The 19,868-nt window shown below is 45.5% G+C and overlaps 1 protein-coding gene and 1 long non-coding RNA gene across 2 annotated transcripts in view; one reads left to right on the forward strand and one right to left on the reverse strand.

Annotated features, from left to right (window-relative positions):
- Positions 1-19,868, reverse strand: part of COLEC12 (collectin subfamily member 12) — a 184,559-nt gene that overhangs the window by 66,005 nt on the left and 98,686 nt on the right. The gene's annotated exons all lie outside the window — the stretch shown is intronic.
- Positions 350-9,632, forward strand: LOC138985395 (uncharacterized). The gene is made up of 3 exons (XR_011462453.1): positions 350-416; positions 497-625; positions 9,446-9,632. It is a non-coding gene; the product is annotated as an uncharacterized lncRNA (long non-coding RNA).

Genomic DNA, 19,868 nt, shown 5'->3' on the forward strand with positions numbered 1-19,868 from the left:
AAAAAGGAAAGAAAGAAAAGGAACAAAGAGCAGAAGAGAAAGACCCAATTTGAGAGCGATCACAACTCACTGAGGTCAAAGTTCAAACTACTAAAACTGTTTCTAATGTTCCGCTAAGCAGCGGCCTCTCAGTTCCTCTGACAAGTGATTGAGGAGGAGTGGTCTGCTCTCAAGGGGGCTCATGAATCTCCACGCACGATGGTCCACACAGAGGGGAAGGTGGCGAAGCAGAGGTCAGACAGACGAGGGCGAGGTCATCCATCAACCCCGACGTGCAAGCGTGCCTGGGACAGCGGGTGGGACACGAGCCATCTGGCAGCTTCCCTTCTGAGAGCAGATTCAGAAAGCACACAAACCACAAAGGAGAAGAAGCTGTACTTCCGGAGGAAAAGCAGAGATATCTCCCCAACGCTGAGGTAAGAGCTTTGTTTTATTTTTACTTTTCCAGTGATGAAGAAAAAAATCCTACTTCCCTCTGATTTGGGATTATTTTTAGCCTACATGCCTCAGCTTTGATGCCCCACAAGCCACGCCGTGTCTTTTCCCCAGCCTGAAACTTTTCAGAAGCTTCCCACTGCCTAGAGTGTAAGACAAACAGGACGGCATGGCACCCAAGGCTTTCCAGGTGGGACCCCCCCCATCCACCTCTCTGTCTTGTCTTCTTCCTGCACTCTCGGCTCAGACATCAGAGTACTTGCATCTCCCAGATCTCATATACTGTGGCACGCTCCTGTGATACACATGCTTCCCTCTGCCTGGAACGCCTTTCCCAGTTTGCTTGCCTACCCACATTGTACTCTCCCTCTGTGCGGGCATGTGTGCTCAGTCCTGTCCGACTCTTCGCAACCCCATGGACTGTAACACTATAGGCTCCTCTGTCCATGGGACTTCCCAAGCAAGAACACTGGAGTGGGCTGCCATTTCCTCCTCCTGGGGATCTTCCTGACTCAGGGATCAAACCTGCATCTCCTGCATTGGCAGGTGAATTCTTTACCACTGAGCCACCTGGGGAGCCCAAAACTCTAGCTCCTCTGTGAAGCCTGACTCCTAAGGGTTCCCTCTCCTGTACTCTACTGCACTTGAAAGCCACCTTTATTATCTCTCACTGTAATAGAGACAAGAACTGTATCTTTCCATCCTTTTGTCACCAGAGTCTAGCCCACAGGAATTGTCCCAAATGCTGCCAACTGTTCCTGTAGCATTCATGTGGATTCTACATGTATAAACATTTAGTTACACACACAAACACACATCCATACATAGCCATCATCTGCATCTCTAAGGCTGCATGAACTTTCTGACCAGGGCCCCAGTTGGGCTGGATTGATGGAATGGCATGAGCAGTCTATCAGAAATCAAGTCTGAAACTTGGAAATGCATGGCTTCATGTGCTTGGAAATCTCATATACACAGTCAGCACCTTTCAACTCAGGCAGAGTCTACATGCTTTGCTGAGAGAGGACAGCAGATCAGAGTGAGTGAGAGCAGAGGAATGGAGGTTCAAGGTCTTGTGCAGAGCCTCACAGCTGGACCCCTTTCAGCCTCCTGGGAAAATAGCCCTGATCAGGTCATTCTACTTAAAGAGCCATTTACTATTACCATCCATTTTAATTCCATTTTTAATTAGCCCTTTCCCAAAGAGCCACCCACTGTCAAAATTGCTGGGTAAGCAGTCGAGACTTTTATAAATGTCAAAGCCAGTGGAACCAGCCTCAGAGAAAGGCAGGTAAGTGCAGGAAGGGACCCTTTGCATTCCAAAGCATGTGCAGAAAAGTGCAGAAGTGGGTATTCACATGCAAAGGGATTTTTAAAAACAGTCCATTGTATTGCGACACAATTCTGCCCCAAAATGCTACTCGCGCCACCTGGGAAGCCCCGGAATGCTCCATATGCTGCGCTGTGCTTAGTCACTCAGTAGTGTCTGACCCTTTATGACCCCCATGGACTGAAACCCGCCAGACTCCTCTGTCCATGGAATTCTCCAGGCAAGAATGCTGGAACAGGTTGTCATGCCCTCCTCCAGGGGATCTTCCCAACCGAGGGATCGAAGCCAGGTCTCCAGCACTGCAGGCAGATTTTTTCCCAACTGAGCCACTAGGGAAGCCCAAGAATATTGGAGTGGGTAACCTATCCCTTCTCCCCAAGGGGGATCGTCCCCACCCAGGACCAAACCGGGGTCTCCTGCATTGCAGATTCTTTACCACCTGAGCTACCAGGGAAGCCCAAAATGCTCCATAATGATCCTTAAATGCCAGTAAGTTTGGCATGAAACTGACAGGATGAGAAAGGAGTACCTGCATCTTGAATGTGCTGCAGTTCTGAAGTCTGGTTCTGTGTTCCATTAAAACAGTTCACCTCTCATCAGGAAAATACTTGCTGGATTTACGAATGTCAAGAACTCATTATTGGGCATGTTTAATGAGCATAACAGGTCTGTGATCTTCCAGGGACTTAAAAAAGCTCTTTGCCACTCTGGGGGAAGACAGGAATACAATAATCCACAGTATACTCATACAGAGGTGGAATAGTATTTTTATCACCATATACAGTATTCCACAGGTTAAAAAGGCAATGCAGATAGCCAGAAGAGAAAATATTATTTCCAGGGCAAAATATATCTTTAAATGATCAAACATCTGCCTTGCAAATCAGCTTGCCTGTTTCAAGTTGGGGACTACTTATATAAATCATTCAGACACACTCAGGGAAAAAAACATCCCTTTTTCTTTCTACTTTTCATGCACAGGGTCAAGAATATAGGATCAATTAGTTTCACAAGCATATGGTCTGACTTACTATCTTATAGAGCAAATTGCTCAAACAGGATGAGTGTCTTCTAAGTGTTCTGCATCTCATCACAGGGGAGTAGGTTTTCCTAACCTAGCAAGTGCACGGCTAGGTTAGAGGATTAAATATTTAAAAAGGAGTTGAAATTAAAGAAAGAGGATTCAGAACGATTGAAAGGCTGGAACTCCAGAGCGAGGCAACACAATGAAATGCAATAGGAGGTAGGGCCTTCCTTACTTCTGCATTATGGTGTGGTAGAAAGGGCATGACTCTCATTTTTATCCTGACACCCCACTGATCAGGTACCTCTGAGTCCCATTTTCCTCATCTGTATAATGGGCACATCACAGGATTATTGTATAGGTTAAATAAGACCATACATTGCCGGTGAATACTATGAATGTGGCACATATTAGGTCAACGTATTGCAGCTTCCGTATAGTCAAATATATACAGTCCATATAGTCAAGGTTACGGTTTTTCCAGTAGTCATGTACAGATGTGAGAGTTGGACAATAAAGAGGGCAGAGTGCTGAAGAATTGATGCTTTCGAACTGGAGAAGACTCTTGAGAGTTCCTTGGACAGCAAGGAGATCCAACCAGTCCATCCTAAAGGAAATCAGCCCTGAATATTCATTGGAAGGACTGATGCTGAAGCTGAAGCTCCAATACTTTGGCTACTCAATGTGAAGAGCTGACTCACTGGAAAAGCCCCTGATGCTGGGAAAGATTGAAGGCAGGAGGAGAAGAGGGTGACAGAGGATGAGATGGTTGGATGGCATCACTGACTTGATGGACATGAGTTTGAGCAAACGCCAGGAGACAGTGGAGGGCAGGGAAGCCTGGCGTGCTGCAGTCCATGGGGTCGCAAAGAGTCGGACACAACTTGGCAACTGAACAAAAACACTGCAGTTTCCTCTTTTTCTCTCCTTTCAAAATGCAATTCGTCTTTGGAGGTGTCTGCAGAGAGCACGCTTTTTGGTCTGTGGCTCCAAGCTGCACGTTTTATAAGACAGTCAGGTGTCTGCAGAGAGCACGCTTTTTGGTCTGTGGCTCCAAGCTGCACGTTTTATAAGACAGTCAGGTGTCTGCAGAGAGCACGCTTTTTGGTCTGTGGCTCCAAGCTGCACGTTTTATAAGACAGTCAGGTGTCTGCAGAGAGCACGCTTTTTGGTCTGTGGCTCCAAGCTGCACGTTTTATAAGACAGTCAGGTGTCTGCAGAGAGCACGCTTTTTGGTCTGTGGCTCCAAGCTGCACGTTTTATAAGACAGTCCCCATGTGGGAAGTCTGTGGTTCTTCCAGTACTGCTTCTAGACTCACAGGAAAGTCTGGCTAATTCTGGAGTCCAGGATCGGGCAGCTCGATGCTATTGCACACATAAGCCACATCCTCCCACCTAGCCTTTATCAGTATTAAAGGTGAATTTTTAATTGAAAAAAAAAGCACAATTGCCAAAATATCAGATGGGGGTAATGGCTTAGAAATAAAGAGAGCTTGGGATTTAAGTGTGTAGCAAATTCACCATGCACCAAATGATGCTGCTCAAGTGTCATACGCGGTGTGATGGAGGTGGGGGAGGGGAGTGATCTCTCAGGATGGAGACGTACATCCTCCTGCATCCCGTGTCCCCAGATGTCTTGTGATGACATCCCAGAGAGCCAAATTAAATTATTTGCCAGAAACATGACAAATAAAACACAAAACATGAGCTCAGCAAGCTCACTGCAAAACTTAAGTCATTATCATACTGGTTTTGTATCAATGTACAAAACTTCAAGATGAAAAATCTAAAACTCAAGAAACAAGTATGAGTTTCAGCTTATCGGAGAGACCCACCCATTCAACAACAGGCTACAGCCTCTCCTTGACCCTCACCACTCTCCTGCCTTCTCATCCTTTCTCTGCACTCAGCCTGGGCAGCCAGCAATGCCTCTGGTTGGCACAGACTCCAGAGCAGTGGTTCTCAATCTCGGCTACATTTGGGATTTTCCCAGAAGTTTATACTAATCTTGGGGCTCAGGGCAAACCCCAGGTCAATGAAGTCAGCATCTCCAAATTCAGGGTGGGGAGACAGGCTTTGTCCAGGTGATTGCTACATGCAGCCAAGGTTGACAACAGCCACTCCAGAAGGCCAGTCCCATTCCAACCTGGTACCAGTTTGGGGCCGCAAACCTGTACTTCTCCAGTGGCTCAGACGGTAAAGACTGCCTGCAGTGAAAGAGACCCGAGTTCGATCCCTGGGTCAGGAAGATCCCCTGGAGAAGGGAATGGCTGCCCACTCCATTCTCTTGCCTGGAGAATTCCATGGATAGAGGAGCCAGTTGGGCTACCGTCCATGGGGTCATAAAGATTCAGAGATGTCTGAGCGACTAACACTTTCACTTTCACCACCTCTGGGCCACAAACCTGAGGAAGGTTGCTGAGTTAGGAACCTGTTTAAACAGGAGAGGCCAGAATGGTGAAGAGTCTAACCTCTGACAGAAGGACAACCTGCTAAGAACACCAAGTTGGGTGCTTAAAATACCCAAGGTCCTATCAGGTATAAGAGGAAATGATTCCATTCTGTTTTCTCTGCATTGTGTCAAAGGGTATGAACTAGAGAGAGAGAAATGGATTTCAGCTTAAACTCCATAGAACTTTTGTGTAAGAAGAACACTGCAAAGACTACCTAACAACCTGTCCCTGCACAGGTGAGAGCTCAGACTGTGGTGAAGCCCACTGGCAGGGATTCTACAAAAATCAGGCATGGGATGGGGGTTAGGACAGTGACCCTTCAGGTCTGCCATAACACTGTGATCCCAGCTGTCTTTGACTCCAAGGGCTCAATGGCTAATGTCAGACCAAACCACCAACTTTTGCAAAGTGAAGGGGAAAATATTAACACAAGCGAATGAATCCATTATAAACCTTGCAAGCATGCATGCTAAGTTGCTTCAGTCATGTCTGACTCTTTAGACTGCAGCCCGCCAGGCTCCTCTGTCTATCGGGGTCTCCAGGCAAGAATACTGGAGTGGGATGCCATGCCCTCCTCCAGGGGATCATACGGACCCCGGAATTGAACCCTCATCTCTTATGTCTCCTGCATTGGCAGGTGGATTCTTTTCCACTAGCGCCACCCATGAAGCTCATTATAAAACTTACCAAATGGATAAACATGAGCGGACTGGGACTTAGGAATAAACCCCAGAAGACTGAAATGCCCAGGAGTCCCTTCCACAATACCACACAGTTCATTCCAACAGTGGGAAATAGAGCAGTAAGAGGCAGCTGAATGGCCACGCTGTGGCAGCCCTCTGGGGGGGCTATCTGCTGATTTAAGAAGATGGACACTCAAGAGGAGACCCCTGCTGTTTATATGGTTGTCCAAGTTAATTATCCCTATATTTTCAGATGAAATGAATGGTAATCTGTTTATCTAGGTCAAATATTTAGAGCTGTCTTTGTCCCTTGACGGTCGTACAAAAATACATAGTGTTGTGCTTTCCGGCATTATAAGGAAAGATCAGGTTAAAAAAATAGTAGCCGCTTCTTTATAGGCTCAACACAGTAAGCCCTTATTTCTGAAGTACTCTAATTAGATCCAACTCTAAACAAGTGGTTTAAAAAGGGATTTAAAAAAAGACAAAAGAAATTCTGAATGCCTGCCATATTTTTGTCTTGAGTTTATACATATGTTTCCCCATAGAGATAATGAAATTCTGGCCTCTGGTCTCTGCAACCATTCCTAAGAGTAGTAACTACCTCTGCACAAGAGAAAAAATGCACAGAGCTATTGCAGATGGCTAATCAAGTGCTGTTTGGTTACCAGAACAAAGAGGGGAATCGAAGTAAAGGAAGAAACTTTATACATCACAACATTGCTGTTGCTGCTAAGTTGCATCAGTCGTGTCGGACTCTGTGTGACCCCATAGCTGGAAGCCCACCAGGCTCCTCTGTCCCTGGGATTCTCCAGGCAAGAATACTGGAGTGGGTTGCCATTTCCTTCTCCAATATCACAATATACATGTGATACATAATATACACAATATGCACGCTCAATCATGTCTAACTCCTTGCGACCCCATAGACTGAAGCCCGCCAGGCTCCTCTGTCCATGGGATTTTCCAGATAAGAATATTGGAGTGGGTTGCCATGCCTTCCTCCAGGGGATTTTCCTGACCCAGGGATCAAACCAGCATTTCCTGCATCTCCTGCATTGGCAGGCAGATTCTTTATTGTTGAACCACCTGGGAAGCATGGGAGGATGTGATTTTTCTCTGCAGAATAAATAAAAATCTTTGGAAGAGTAAGGTGGTGCTGAGCGGCATTTACCAGGTGTTCATTAGTTTGATCTTATTTTGGAACACATCCGTCAGCGTGAATTGTGGATTGATAGAGCTGGTGGGTCTGTGGCGGGGGCGGAGGGGGGAGCTCACCGAGGAGAAAGGATTATCAGGGAATCTGCTGTGGGGGTGGGGGTGGGAAAAGAGGAGAATGCCAGGCTCTGGTTTGGCCTTTGAAGGATGGGGCTTTAGGGAACTACAGAATCACTGATCAAAGTTACAAATTTCCCTTAGCCCGTGTTCCTTTGAGTCACTTGTACTAACAAGATCCAATGTCTGTAACATTATTGAGAACTAACTATGCAAGGCATCTGTCAAGCACAGGCCTGCAGCAGTGACTGGAAGACATAGCTGCTGTCTGGGAATCCCAGAATAATATGCTGTACAACCTCTACACTCAACCAGCAGCATCAGCATCACCCAAAGCTTGTTAGAGGCAGAACCGTGGGCTTCTCCCTAGACCTACTGAGTCAGAATTTGCACAGAACAAGATACTTAGGTGAGTCTTGTGCTCATGAAAGTTGGAGAAGCACTTCAATAAGAAGACTTTGGGTTTCTCTCCTTTCATTTAAATTATTTTTAATGAAGACTTTATGTTTTAGATAAATTTTAAGTTCACAGTGAAATTGAAGGGAAGGGACAGAGATTTTCCATGTACTTCCACATACACCCCTCTACATGCACAGTCTTCCCCACTCTCAACAACCCCCACCAGTTGTACATTGGTTACAACTGATGAACCTGCATTGACAGGTCATCATCCAAAGTCTGTAGTTCACATTTGAGTTCATTCTTGGGACTGTACATTATGTGGGTTTGGACAAATGTATAATGACCCATGGGGCTTCCCTGATGGCTCAGCAGTAAAGAATCTGCCTGCAGTGCAGGAGACATGGGTTCAATCCCTGGGTCAGGAAGATCTCCTGGAGAAGGAACTGGCAACCCACTCCAGCATTTTTGCCTGGAAATTCCATAGAAAGAGGAGCCTGGCAGGCTACGGTCCATGGGGTTGCAAAGAGTCAGACATGACTGAGCATGAGTGTGCAAACATACACACACACACACACATAATCACCTGTATCATTATTATGGTATCACACAGGGTAGTTTCACTGCTCTAAAAATTTATTTTTCTCTCCCCTCAACCCCTGGTAACCATGGATCTTCTCACTGTCTCCATAGTTTTGCCTTTTCCAGAAAGTCATAGAGTTGGAATCATACAGTACGTAGCCCTTTCTTGATAGCTTCTTTCACTTAGTCATGTGCATTTAAGCTTTTTTCCATGTCTTTTAAGGACTTAACACTTTATTTCTTTATAGTGCTGAAGAATATACCATCATCTGCTGGTACCACAGTTTATTTATTCATTAACCTACTGAAGGACATCTTGGTTGCTTCTAACTTTTGGAAACTATGAATAAAAATGATATAAATACCCACGTATAAGTTTATGAGGGGACATGGTTTTTAACTCATTTGGGTAAATACCAAAGAGTGTGACTGTTGAATCGTATGGTAAGAGTATGTTTAATTTAATAAGAATAACCTCTTATTTTCAGATGGAAAGCTGAGGTTCAGGAAAGTTATGGAACTTACCCAAAGTCACATCATGAATTTATGGCAGCCAGGTCTAGAACCTGTATTTCCTTTTTAAATATTTATTTTGATGTATTTATTTGCCTGTGCTGGATCTTAGTTATGGCACACAGGATCGTTAATCTTCGTTGCAGCATTCAGGCTGTAATTCCCTGACCAGAGATCAAACCTGAGCCTCCTTCACTGAGAGCATGACATCTTAGCCACCAGACCACCAGGGAAGTCTGTAGAACAAGCATTTCTTGATGCTTCATCTGGAAATACAAGTGTGGTGGGAGAAGAATGGATATGGGAATGAGGGAGACCTGAATTAGGAAGCTCTGTGCCTCAGTTTCCTCACCTGTGGACACTAAGATGCTTCTATTTCCCTTGTTGTTGTTCAGTCGCTAAGTCATATCCAATTCTTTTGGACCCCGTGGACTGCAGTGTGCCAGGCTTCCCTATCCTTCACTATCCCTCGGAGCTGCCTACAATTCAGGAGACCCAGGTTCAATCCTTAGGTTGGGAAGATCCCCTAGAGATGGAAATGGCAACCCACTCCAGTATTCTTGCTTGGAAAATTCCATGGACAGAGGAGCCTGGTGGGCTACAGTCCATGGGGTTGTTAAGAGTTGGACACAACTGAGCAACTATATTTCCCTAGCAGCGTAATGGTGAGGAGTCAGTGAAATAACATAGCTGAACATGCCCCAGGTGCTTAATAAATTTAACTTTCAAAATTGTTTTCTGTTCCTACCAGCACCTTCGAGGGACCCAGTGCATTGGGAAGAGACCAGGTGTGTACCTGACTCAGGCTGGGGCTTCTCCACATAGAAAGGAGTTTTCCTGGACAAAGAATGTAGAACTTCGTCTGCTGCAGGGTGGGTGGCACGGAGCTGCCCCTGTTGTTCAAGACTGGTGTCTATGCTTTATATAGCTCCCTGGGTGCCCCAGCCCTGGTTTCTAACAGTGACATGCTTGTTTTTTGGCAGATTAATTGGTAGTAGAGTTGTCTGCACAGCTGCCCTTTACTGCTAATAAACTTGGGTCCCTGTGAGCTGTGGCCTTAATGATTTGTTATTTCTTTTTCCAAGACGGATAAAGTGTGTCCTTCTTTAAGCTGATAATTGTCTTGTATCAGGACACAAAACTGAAGAGCACACTGAGCGACTGATCATGTAGCAGTGATTAGAAGGGGTGCCTTCTGGTCCCATCACTTCATGGGAAATAGATGGGGAAACAGTGGAAACAGTGTCAGACTTTATTTTGGGGGGCTCCAAAATCACTGCAGATGGTGACTGCAGCCATGAAATTAAAAGACACTTACTCCTTGGAAGAAAAGTTATGATCAACCTAGATAGCATATTGAAAAGCAGAGACATTACTTTGCCAACAAAGGTCTGTCTAGTCAAGGCTATGGTTTTTCCAGTGGTCATGTATGGATGTGAGAGTTGGACTGTGAAGAAGGCTGAGCGCCGAAGAATTGATGCTTTTGAACTGTGGTGTTGGAGAAGACTCTTGAGAGTCCCTTGGACTGCAAGGAGATCCAACCAGTCCATTCTGAAGGAGATCAGCCCTGGGTGTTCTTTGGAAGGAATGATGCTAAAGCTGAAACTCCAGTACTTTGGCCACGTCATGTGAAGAGTTGACTCACTGGAAAAGACTCTGATGCTAGTAGGGATTGGGGGCAGCAGGAGAAGGGGATGACAGAGGATGAGATGGCTGGATGGCATCACCAACTCGATGGACGTGAGTTTGAGTGAACTCCAGGAGATGGTGATGGACAGGGAGGCCTCGTGTGCTGCGATTCATGGGGTTGCAAAGAGTCGGACATGACTGAGCGACTGAACTGAACTGAACTTCCTAAAAGTATAAAGAAGGAACTGAGGCTCCAATATCCAATGAAGGAAAGTTACATGGCTTAAAATAGCCTGGAGTTAAAACTCCCCTCCCGGTCCTCCCCACCATTCTATGCAAAATGAAGAACTCTCACCCGAAGAAAAAAAATGGACATTAAGGTTAATAACGCCCAGCTCCGAAGGAAAAAAATGGACATTAAGGATGATAACTGGATATTAAGGATGATAACACCCAGCTCCCAGCGGGTCCAGCCTCTGGCCAATCTCCAGAATTCCTTGCCCCAGCCGTTTAAGAGATAACTACTCCGAACAACCGTGGAGAAGAACAGGCCCCCTTAAGACAGTAGATGTCCACATATATGCCTATATATACTTTCTCTTTTCTTAGGTTAGTGCAGCAGCTCACTAATCTGACTGCTGCCCCTTCTCACCTCATTAAAGGCGATCTGTTCCTGTAAAGTGCCAGTCTCATTCTCTTTCCAAACCTCGCCTTCTCTAACTCCCTTACCCTACACCCTTCCTTTTTTAAATCCCCTCACCCTCTCTTTCTCACCATGCCCCCAAATCCATGCTTAATGTCAAGAGGCAGAGAAACTTCTGCTTCTAGTCTAAGTCTCAGGAGGAAATTCCCACCAGTAAAGCACTATGATTTCTCTTCTTTAAATGTTTGAAGGCTTCTACACCACAAAGAGGGCTTCCCAGGTGCCTCAGAGGTAAAGAATCCGCCCGCCAATGCAGGAGATGCAGGTTCCATCCCTGGGTCAGGAAGATTCCCCAGAGGAGGAAATGGCAACCAACTCCAGTAATTCTTGCCTGGGAAATCCCATGGCCAGAGCAGCCTAGTGCGTTATAGTCTATGGGGTCACAGAAGAATCAGACATGACTTAGTGACTTAACAGCAACAAATGCCATGGAGCAAAGTCTTGGTGATGTTTTCCTATGTCACAATGAAGAACTGATCAATCTCTCATGGCACCATTAATTCCGATACAATCATATATGTATTTTCACAGATCTTAAAAATAAATAATGTGTTCTAGGAAATTTCAGACTCTTTGCTGAAAAGTATTTGCAGAGTTAAGCAAAGTTCAGTTTGATGAGTGTAACCACAGTACAAACCACATGTAATTTTTAAAAGCTTCACTATCTTGTTGGGTTTATTGGTATTTCTCCTTACATGTGACAAAATTAATGTCCTATAAAGCAGAAGTCTGCTGACATTTTATCCTACCAAGAAATAATCAGTTCAGCTAATTACTAGCACTCTCCAACTTCAGGGATCCAGGGAAATCAAAGGAAAATTTAACCCACGGGGAACACAAAGGTCTGCTTTAGCCAAGAGCTTCAGTATCTTCTCCACCAAACATAATAGTTTATCAGATCTGGGCGAGGCAGATGGATGTGAGTTTTGCCTTCTTCCTTCCACTCTACCTTCTAGTCAAGGGACCAATGAACTGTAAAACAGTCTCAACTGGACAGCAGGAGGCATAAGGAACAAAAAAGAACTTGGTAATAAACCATCCACATAATTAGTCCTTGAAACAAAAAGAATCAAGCTTTAAATGGTAAGTTTTAAGGCTGTTAGTAACTCTCAGCTTCCACAATGGTAAGACCCATAAACTACTTATTATACTATTTTATTATAGTCAAATACCACCTCGTTTTAAATAGAGGCCTTGTAAAATTGAGCTAGATTGATGTCTTAATCAGAGTTATCTGTGTAATCTCTAACTCCATCAGCCTAATTGGATCATCGGCAATGGCTCTTTTGGCCATTAGTCTTAATTAGCATGGCGCCACGGGTACTGCGCATGCGCACATGGCTTCCAAGTGGGTGCACACATCACCCACCGGCCTCTTTATAGAGAGTCATTCAGAGTTTTTGTATGTCTATGGGTCTCCCCAAATGCCAACCACACATCCAGCGAAGTTCGTAAACCCCAGCCTAAATACGCTTAAGTCATTTCATTAACTACATGTGGCTACTCAAGTCCGTCGGTCACAGACATGGGCTATTCCTGCCAAGTAATTAATGTGACATTAAAACTGTCTTTTGCCACAAAATCGGACTTCAGGGACACTTGAAGAGGAGTCGACACATCAGCAACTGCCATAACTGTGCCTATAAAATTCTCGCTTACCTTTGCCCCCGCCCCCTTTTTTTTGCCAAAGAACCCTTGGGAAAGCATACACATCCCCTCCCCAAACCAGGGTCAGCTTTGTCTACGTTTTCAATAGGAGTACAAGTTTACCTTGGAGTGCTCCTGCCCCTCTCTGTGCATTGCCTTTCTTTCTCGTGAGCATCCTTTCCCCCATTTCCATGTGCTTGTTTGCCAGCAACTACAAATTCCTCACACAGAACCCTCCTTCCCAAATCTCCTTGGTTCCAAGAACCTCTTTCTCAGACAGCAAACACTCCCTCCCCAGGACAGTGTGTAAGCCAGGTGTTAGAAGGAAAGTAACCTGATAGCATTATTCACAATTTAGTGGGAACATGAACCAACTCACCACAACTCCCCTAAGGTTGTCACCAACTGAGAAGATGAGCTTACTGTTATCCGTGCATTTATACTGATAGACTTTCAACCAGTATAACTTTGCAAAGGAACTTATTTTAGGGAGAACTAGGAAAGAATGTTTGAAAAGCAAGATCCACTTTGCACACACCCATACACACATAGAACCATGCTACAGAATACAGCCAATTTTTAAAAAATGAGATAGTGCTATGGATACTCAGTGGTGAAGAATCTGCCTGCCAATGCCGGGGACGTGAGTTTGATCCCTGGGTCAGGAAGATCCCCCAGGGAAGGAAATGGCAACCCGCACCAGTATTCTTGCCTGGAAATCCTATGGACAGAGGAGCCTGGCAGGATACAGTCCATAAGCCACTAAACAATAACAACACAGATACTAAAATGAAAATTCTCCAAAATACTGTAACAGTAAACCCACTTTGAGTTTCTTAAACCCAACCACAAGTCACAAATAAAATCATCCCTGGTCTTCCTCCACTAATTCGGAATAATCTTCCCCTCCCCCTTCTTGCTCCTGCAGAGAATCACACTTGCTCAGTGCCACCCACAGACTCAAGCCTGAAGAATGGAGCTGGAAACTTGGCACGGTTTTGTACTCCTGAAAAATTGCTAATCCCCAAGTCCAGCCAATGGATGTGGAAATCTCATTCGCAGTCAGAATTACACTCACAGATCAGGCCGCAAATGCAAGTTCGTTTTCTGCCATGATATCCACAAACCTCCTCTACAGCTTTCTGATGAGTGGCTTCTCAGTGAATGGGCCAAGATAAGCTCCCAATAGATTTTTTTCTGTTAACACCAAAAGCACAAATAAAAACAAAACACTAAGTGAGCACACTGCCAGACACTTATTTCTTAGACGTCACCTCAACCTACGGCACTTTCTAGGATCCAGAAGTGCTTTGCCAAGCAAGGGTTCGACCCTGCTCCCAAGCGTGCTCCCAAGCGTGCTCCCAGTCATGCCTGCATTTTCCAAGGGCAGGCCTCAGGTGCTCCCGAAATCTGGGAAGGGAAGCGAGCCCTGCTACCCACACGCTGGTTTGTTTTGGAAGTAGAGATGGCCTGTACCTCCCCCCGCCTCACCCCCACCATGAGCTATTTTTGAAAAAGCAGCAAAATGAGAAACTTGAATTGGAATTTTTCCAAGTAAAAACCACTCTCTGGGACTCAGATGTTTTCGGAGATATTCCATTAACTATCTCCTAGCAGGAAGGATGATTCAGCAAACATGACCCTTTTCTGTGCTTAAAGATTAGAAAGACAATGGAGGCAAGGATTCCTGGGGTGCACACACTGTAATCTCCACGAAGGAAGAAGGCTCTGCTTTCCTGATGCTTTTGTTACTATTTAGTAGCACATCTCGTAAGCACAGAGACACGCGTTGCATTGCATTGGTGGGACAGACACGGGCCCCAGGGCAGCAAACTGGTGTTTGTCAGGAAGTAGCTATGCCGTGGGCTGTGGCAGCTGTGTCTCCACAGGGTACTTGGTTCACTCTTTCTTCTTTCACTGTGTTTTCTTTCTTTTTTTAACCTGAATTTCCAGTTGTACTGCAAAGCAAGTTCCAAACAGTGGGTTTCCCAAACCAGGCAACCTCAAGGTTAGCCGTCAAAGAGTTTTGTTCCCACCGAATTAACATAAACTGTTTAACAAATTCGGGAGTTTGGAGAGAAGCATGCTCTTTGGTCAGCAGCTGCTTTTATCTTGTAGAATCAATGAACTCTCAAGGTTTGAACAGAGACTCAGGAGATGATGTATTCTCTCGTTAGGGGAATGTGTGTCGGTAACAAATGCAAAGAGGTGAGTGGTAATGTGTATGCCCTAACAGAGAACAGAAAAGAGCATTCTGGAACACCTCACCCTGATCAATTTGGGGATAGGGTGCTTTGGGGAACCTCTGGCAAGTAACTATGAGAAGTGTCTCAGTTTTTCAGTGAATATATAACATCTTGAGTTACCCGGTCTGCATGAACCAATCTGAGATTTGCAATCTCCTCCCTGGTTATAAATTGGGAATATTTGGTGCTACACTGAGATTTTTGAGCTCTTGTGACTCTCTAGTGTTAAGTATTTTTGTTGATTGGGAGGACAGTGCTGTCCTTTGGGATATTAGCTTACCATTTAATGTCTTGTATCAGCACCAGCATCAATGTCTGAAATTTACCCTCTCCTGCATGTAGCTCAGTCGGTAAAGCATCTGCCTGCAATGCGGGAGACCTGGTTTCAATTCCTGGGTCAGGAAGATCCCCTGGAGAAGGAAATGGCAACCCACTCCAGTATTCTTGCCTGGAGAATCCCATGGACAGAGAAGCCTGGCGGGCTGCAGTTCGTGGATTGCAAGAGTCGGACACGACTTAGCACTATCTTTCTTTCTTTGTATTTTCAGGGAAAAATAAGTGAAAACAGTCTACATCCACAAATTCTTCACTGCACACCAAAGTAACTAGATGCAAGGTAGCTCTTAAAATATTCAGCGAAAAAAGTCAGGAAGTGGCAATACCTGAGTAGAGTATTCCAAGAAGTAATCATTACAACGTACAAAGTTCAAATTCATCCTTATATTTACAGTGAGTAAGTTAGCTTTGAGGAGCTTTAGTCACTGAATACCAACAAGTAAGACTAAAGTTTCTACAAATTTGTGAAACTGCTCTTCCATTTACTGAGAATATACACATCCACAGACTTATACATAGCAACGTGTATGAAAACTAAGATCATGGCATCTGGTCCCATCACTTCATGGGAAATAGATGGGGAAACAGTGGAAACGGTGTCAGACTATTTTGGGGGGGCTCCAAAATCATTGCAGACGGTGATTGCAGACACGAAATTAAAAGACGCTTACTCCTTGGAAGGAAAGTTATGACCAACCTAGATAGCATATTCAAAAGCAGAGACATTACTTTGCCAACAAAGGTCCATCTAGCCTTGACTAGACGGATGTGAGAGTTGGACTGTGAAGAAGGCTGAGCACCGAAGAATTGATGCTTTTGAACTGTGGTGTTGGAGAAGACTCTTGAGAGTCCCTTGGACTGCAAGGAGATCCAACCAGTCCATTCTGAAGGAGATCAGCCCTGGGATTTCTTTGGAAAGAATGATGCTAAAGCTGAAACTCCAGTACTTTGGCCACCTCATTCGAAGAGTTGACTCATTGGAAAAGACTCTGATGCTGGGAGGGATTGGGGGCAGGAGGAGAAGGGGATGACAGAGGATGAGATGGCTGGATGGCATCACTGACTCGATGGATGTGAGTCTGAGCGAACTCCGGGAGTTGGTGATGGACAGGGAGGCCTGGCGTGCTGCGATTCATGGGGTCTCAAAGAGCTAGACACGACTGAGCGACTGAACTAAACTGAACCAATGTATGTTTGGTAAACAGAAGGGTGAAAGAACAAATCCTTGGATTGTCTCTGGCCAGTGTATTTGTTGTTGTTCAGCTGCTAAGTCATGTCTGACTCTGCGATCCCATGGACTGTAGGATGCCAGGCTCCTCTCTCCTCCACTATTTCCCAGAGTTTGCTCAAATTTATGTCTGTTGAGTCCGTGATGCTACCTAACCATCTTATATTCTGCCACTCCCTTCTCTTTTTGCCTTCAATTTGGGGCCATGTATGGGGTCCAGGGGAGAAGGCAATGGCACCCCACTCCAGTACACTTGCCTGGAATATCCCATGGATGGAGGAGTCTGGAAGGCTGCAGTCCATGGGGTCGCTGAGGGTCAGACATGACTGAGAGACTTCACTTTCACTTTTCACTTTCATGCATTGGAGAAGGAAATGGCAATCCACTCCAGTGTTCTTGCCTGGAGAATCCCAGGGATGGGGGAGCCTGGTGGGCTGCCGTCTATGGGGTCACACAGAGTCGGACACGACTGAAGTGACTTAGCAGCAGCAGCATGGGGTCTAGGAACTAGAGAATACTCGTCCTCCCATGAACACACGAATTCCTTTAGCATCCCTGCCTCTGGAGCTGATTTTCTGAGTTAATTGCAGGGAGCCTTTCACATCTACAGTCTTTGGAATTTTTCTCAACAGTCACTACTCCAGCCCAGTGGCTGCTGAGCATGGTTATCAGGACCTACAGTTCACTGATCCTTTGGGGAAGTCTGTTGGGCCTGGGAAGGTAGAAAAATAACTAAGACCTGGGTTACCATCCTGGTTCCCCCCTCCTCCCCCGACATCCATGCCAATTTGATCAAACCTCAGTTTTCCCATCTGATGGGACAATCATACCAGTCCTGCTCAAGGGTTTCAAGCAATTCAAATTATATATGGGATGGGAATGATGGGAATACATTTTACAAGTTGTACAATGCTATGTAAATATGTGGGGTTGATTTATGTTTGGTGAAATTTACACTTTTAGCTTTGATCCTATTTGTGAATGCCACAGGCCTGAAACCAAAGCAACACACACACACCAGCCTCTTGGACCTAGGTCTGCATGCGTGTGTGCTCAGTCATGTCCAACTTTTTGCGACCCCATGGACTGTAGCCTGCCAGACTCCTCTGTCCATAGAATTCTCCAGGCAAGAATACTAGCCATTTCCTTCTCCAGGGGACCTTCCTGACCCAGGGATCAAAGCTGTGTCTCCTGCATCTCCCACATCAGCAGGCAGGTTCTTTTATCACTCAGCCATCTGGGAAGTCTCGGACCTAGGTTTGCGCTTCACACAATTACTTCAGTTGCTAAGGAAAAGAACAAAATCACAAAAGATGGTCAACCTACGGCTTTATTTCTGTAATGTGAAGACTCTTTATGGCACCATCTTCAACCCAGATTCATGGTAAGACACAAGCCAGCAAGTCAAGGAACTCAGTTTAGCAACCCAGCCCCAATTCCAGGTCAGCTGGAGCCGAGCCATGGGATTGCACTATTAGTTCCGGATAACCAATTACTTTCTTTCCGTGATTAAACATCTTTGGAAAAATATTGTTTTTCTTTGTTACATAACCTGAAGTTCAAATTCTTTTGTTCTTCAGGTCTCTGCCAGTGAATGGAAGCTCAACTTCACTGCTATCCAACGCTTTTTAAGAGCCCTGTTGTAAGAAATAATATTCACGGATGATTGCCTAAAAGATAGGAAGAACTTTAATGTCTCCCAATACCCTCAATTGTATCCACACACCAAGCCAAACCATCCAAAAGCTGCAGGCTTAGGCTGAATCGCTCTGGCCCCGTGCTCAGCGGATTTTACTGAATTACACTTTGGCAGCATGCCACTGGCTTGCATCAAGGGACATTACAAGAAACAGTCCTATAAAAATTGCTAGTATAGGGAAGATATTTCCACCGTATCCACACACTGAGCCTTTGATGAGAATCAATGGACAAATTTCCCTTAGCTATTAGTTCTAGCAAAAGCCTGCTTCTTTTGAGCAACTGGCTTTGTTCATGTGGGTGCAGCAGAGTTCACATTTCCCTTTTTGCTTTGGCATCTAGGAAGCTCAGAGTCAAGTTTGTGTCCCACTCCTAACAACTAACCATATGTACGTTTATATGAACTAACTGTTCATGGTCTTAGTTTTCATCCCTTACCTTTTCCTCACTTTAATTTCTTCGCTATGGAAGGTGTATTTGGATGAGCTCCCCTGAATCATTTTGAGAGCAAATGTGTATTGAACGCATTGGCCCTGCACAAGACTCTTCCAGACCCCAGTCTGCCTTTTCAGCCTTGTCTCTGGCCACTTTCTTCCCTGAATCTCTGCTTCAGTTGCTCGGATCCACATCACGCCTTCACTGTGCTGTGCTGTGTCACACTGTTCTACAGCTGCCTGTGCAGGAACCCCTGGAATACCCTCTGTCTGTCTCTTGTGCTTAGTCACTCAGCTGTGTCTGCCTCTTTGTGACCTCATGGACTGTAGCCCACCAGGCTCCTCTGTCTATGGGATTTTTCAGGCAAGAAATGCTGGAGTGGGTTGCCATTTCCTTCTTCAGGGGATCTTCCCAACCCAGGGATTGAAGCTGCGTCTCCTATGTCTCCTGCATTGCAGGCAGAATCTTAACCCACTGTACCATCTGGGTAGCTCTCCATCATTAGTCAAGCAAAATCCTGTCTCTTAGTCAAGCGAAATCCTGGCAGAATGCAGAGTTCCCATCTCTGCTCCTGTACAGCTTTTCATCCACACCAGCAGCGTAGCACACACATTATACAGTAGACCAGGTACACCTCTCTGTCCTATGAAAGTGTTAGTTGCTCAGCCACGTCCAACTCTTTGCAATCCCATGGATTGTAGCCTTCCAGGCTCCTCTGTCCATGGGATTCTCCAGGCAAGAATACTAGAGTGGGCTGCCATGCCCTCCTCCAGTGGATCTTCCTGACCCAGGGACGGAACTGGGGTCCATTGCAGGCAGATTCTTTACCACTGAGCCACCAGGGTAGCTCTCCATCTTTTGAGAGAGCATAAAGCCCTGGAAGGCGAGGCTATTTGTACTTGTCTTTGTATCGCCAGGTCCTGACCACAGTTCCAGATACACAACAGGTGCTCCACAAGTGTAAAATTAAGGAATAAACGGGTGCTCCTGTTCCAGCACCAGCACGTGGGACCTTGTGATGCTTGTTACGAAGGTTGATAACAAAATGTATCTCAACCTGTGCACGTGGGCTTTGTGGCGTGATGGCTGGAGGCACAGATGTGGCTGATGCTGTCTTTCAGAGCACAGGATATGAGTCCTCAGAGCAGAGGACTGCTCCCCAGACTCTCTTCTAGAGACCACAGTACTTGGATGCTCCCCCACCCCCAACTCAGCTTCTGCCTGTGGCATTTGATACTTGGTCAGTTCCAGC

Source organism: Bos mutus, chromosome 24, assembly GCF_027580195.1.
Source record: "Bos mutus isolate GX-2022 chromosome 24, NWIPB_WYAK_1.1, whole genome shotgun sequence".
Classification (NCBI taxonomy): Eukaryota; Metazoa; Chordata; class Mammalia; order Artiodactyla; family Bovidae; genus Bos; species Bos mutus.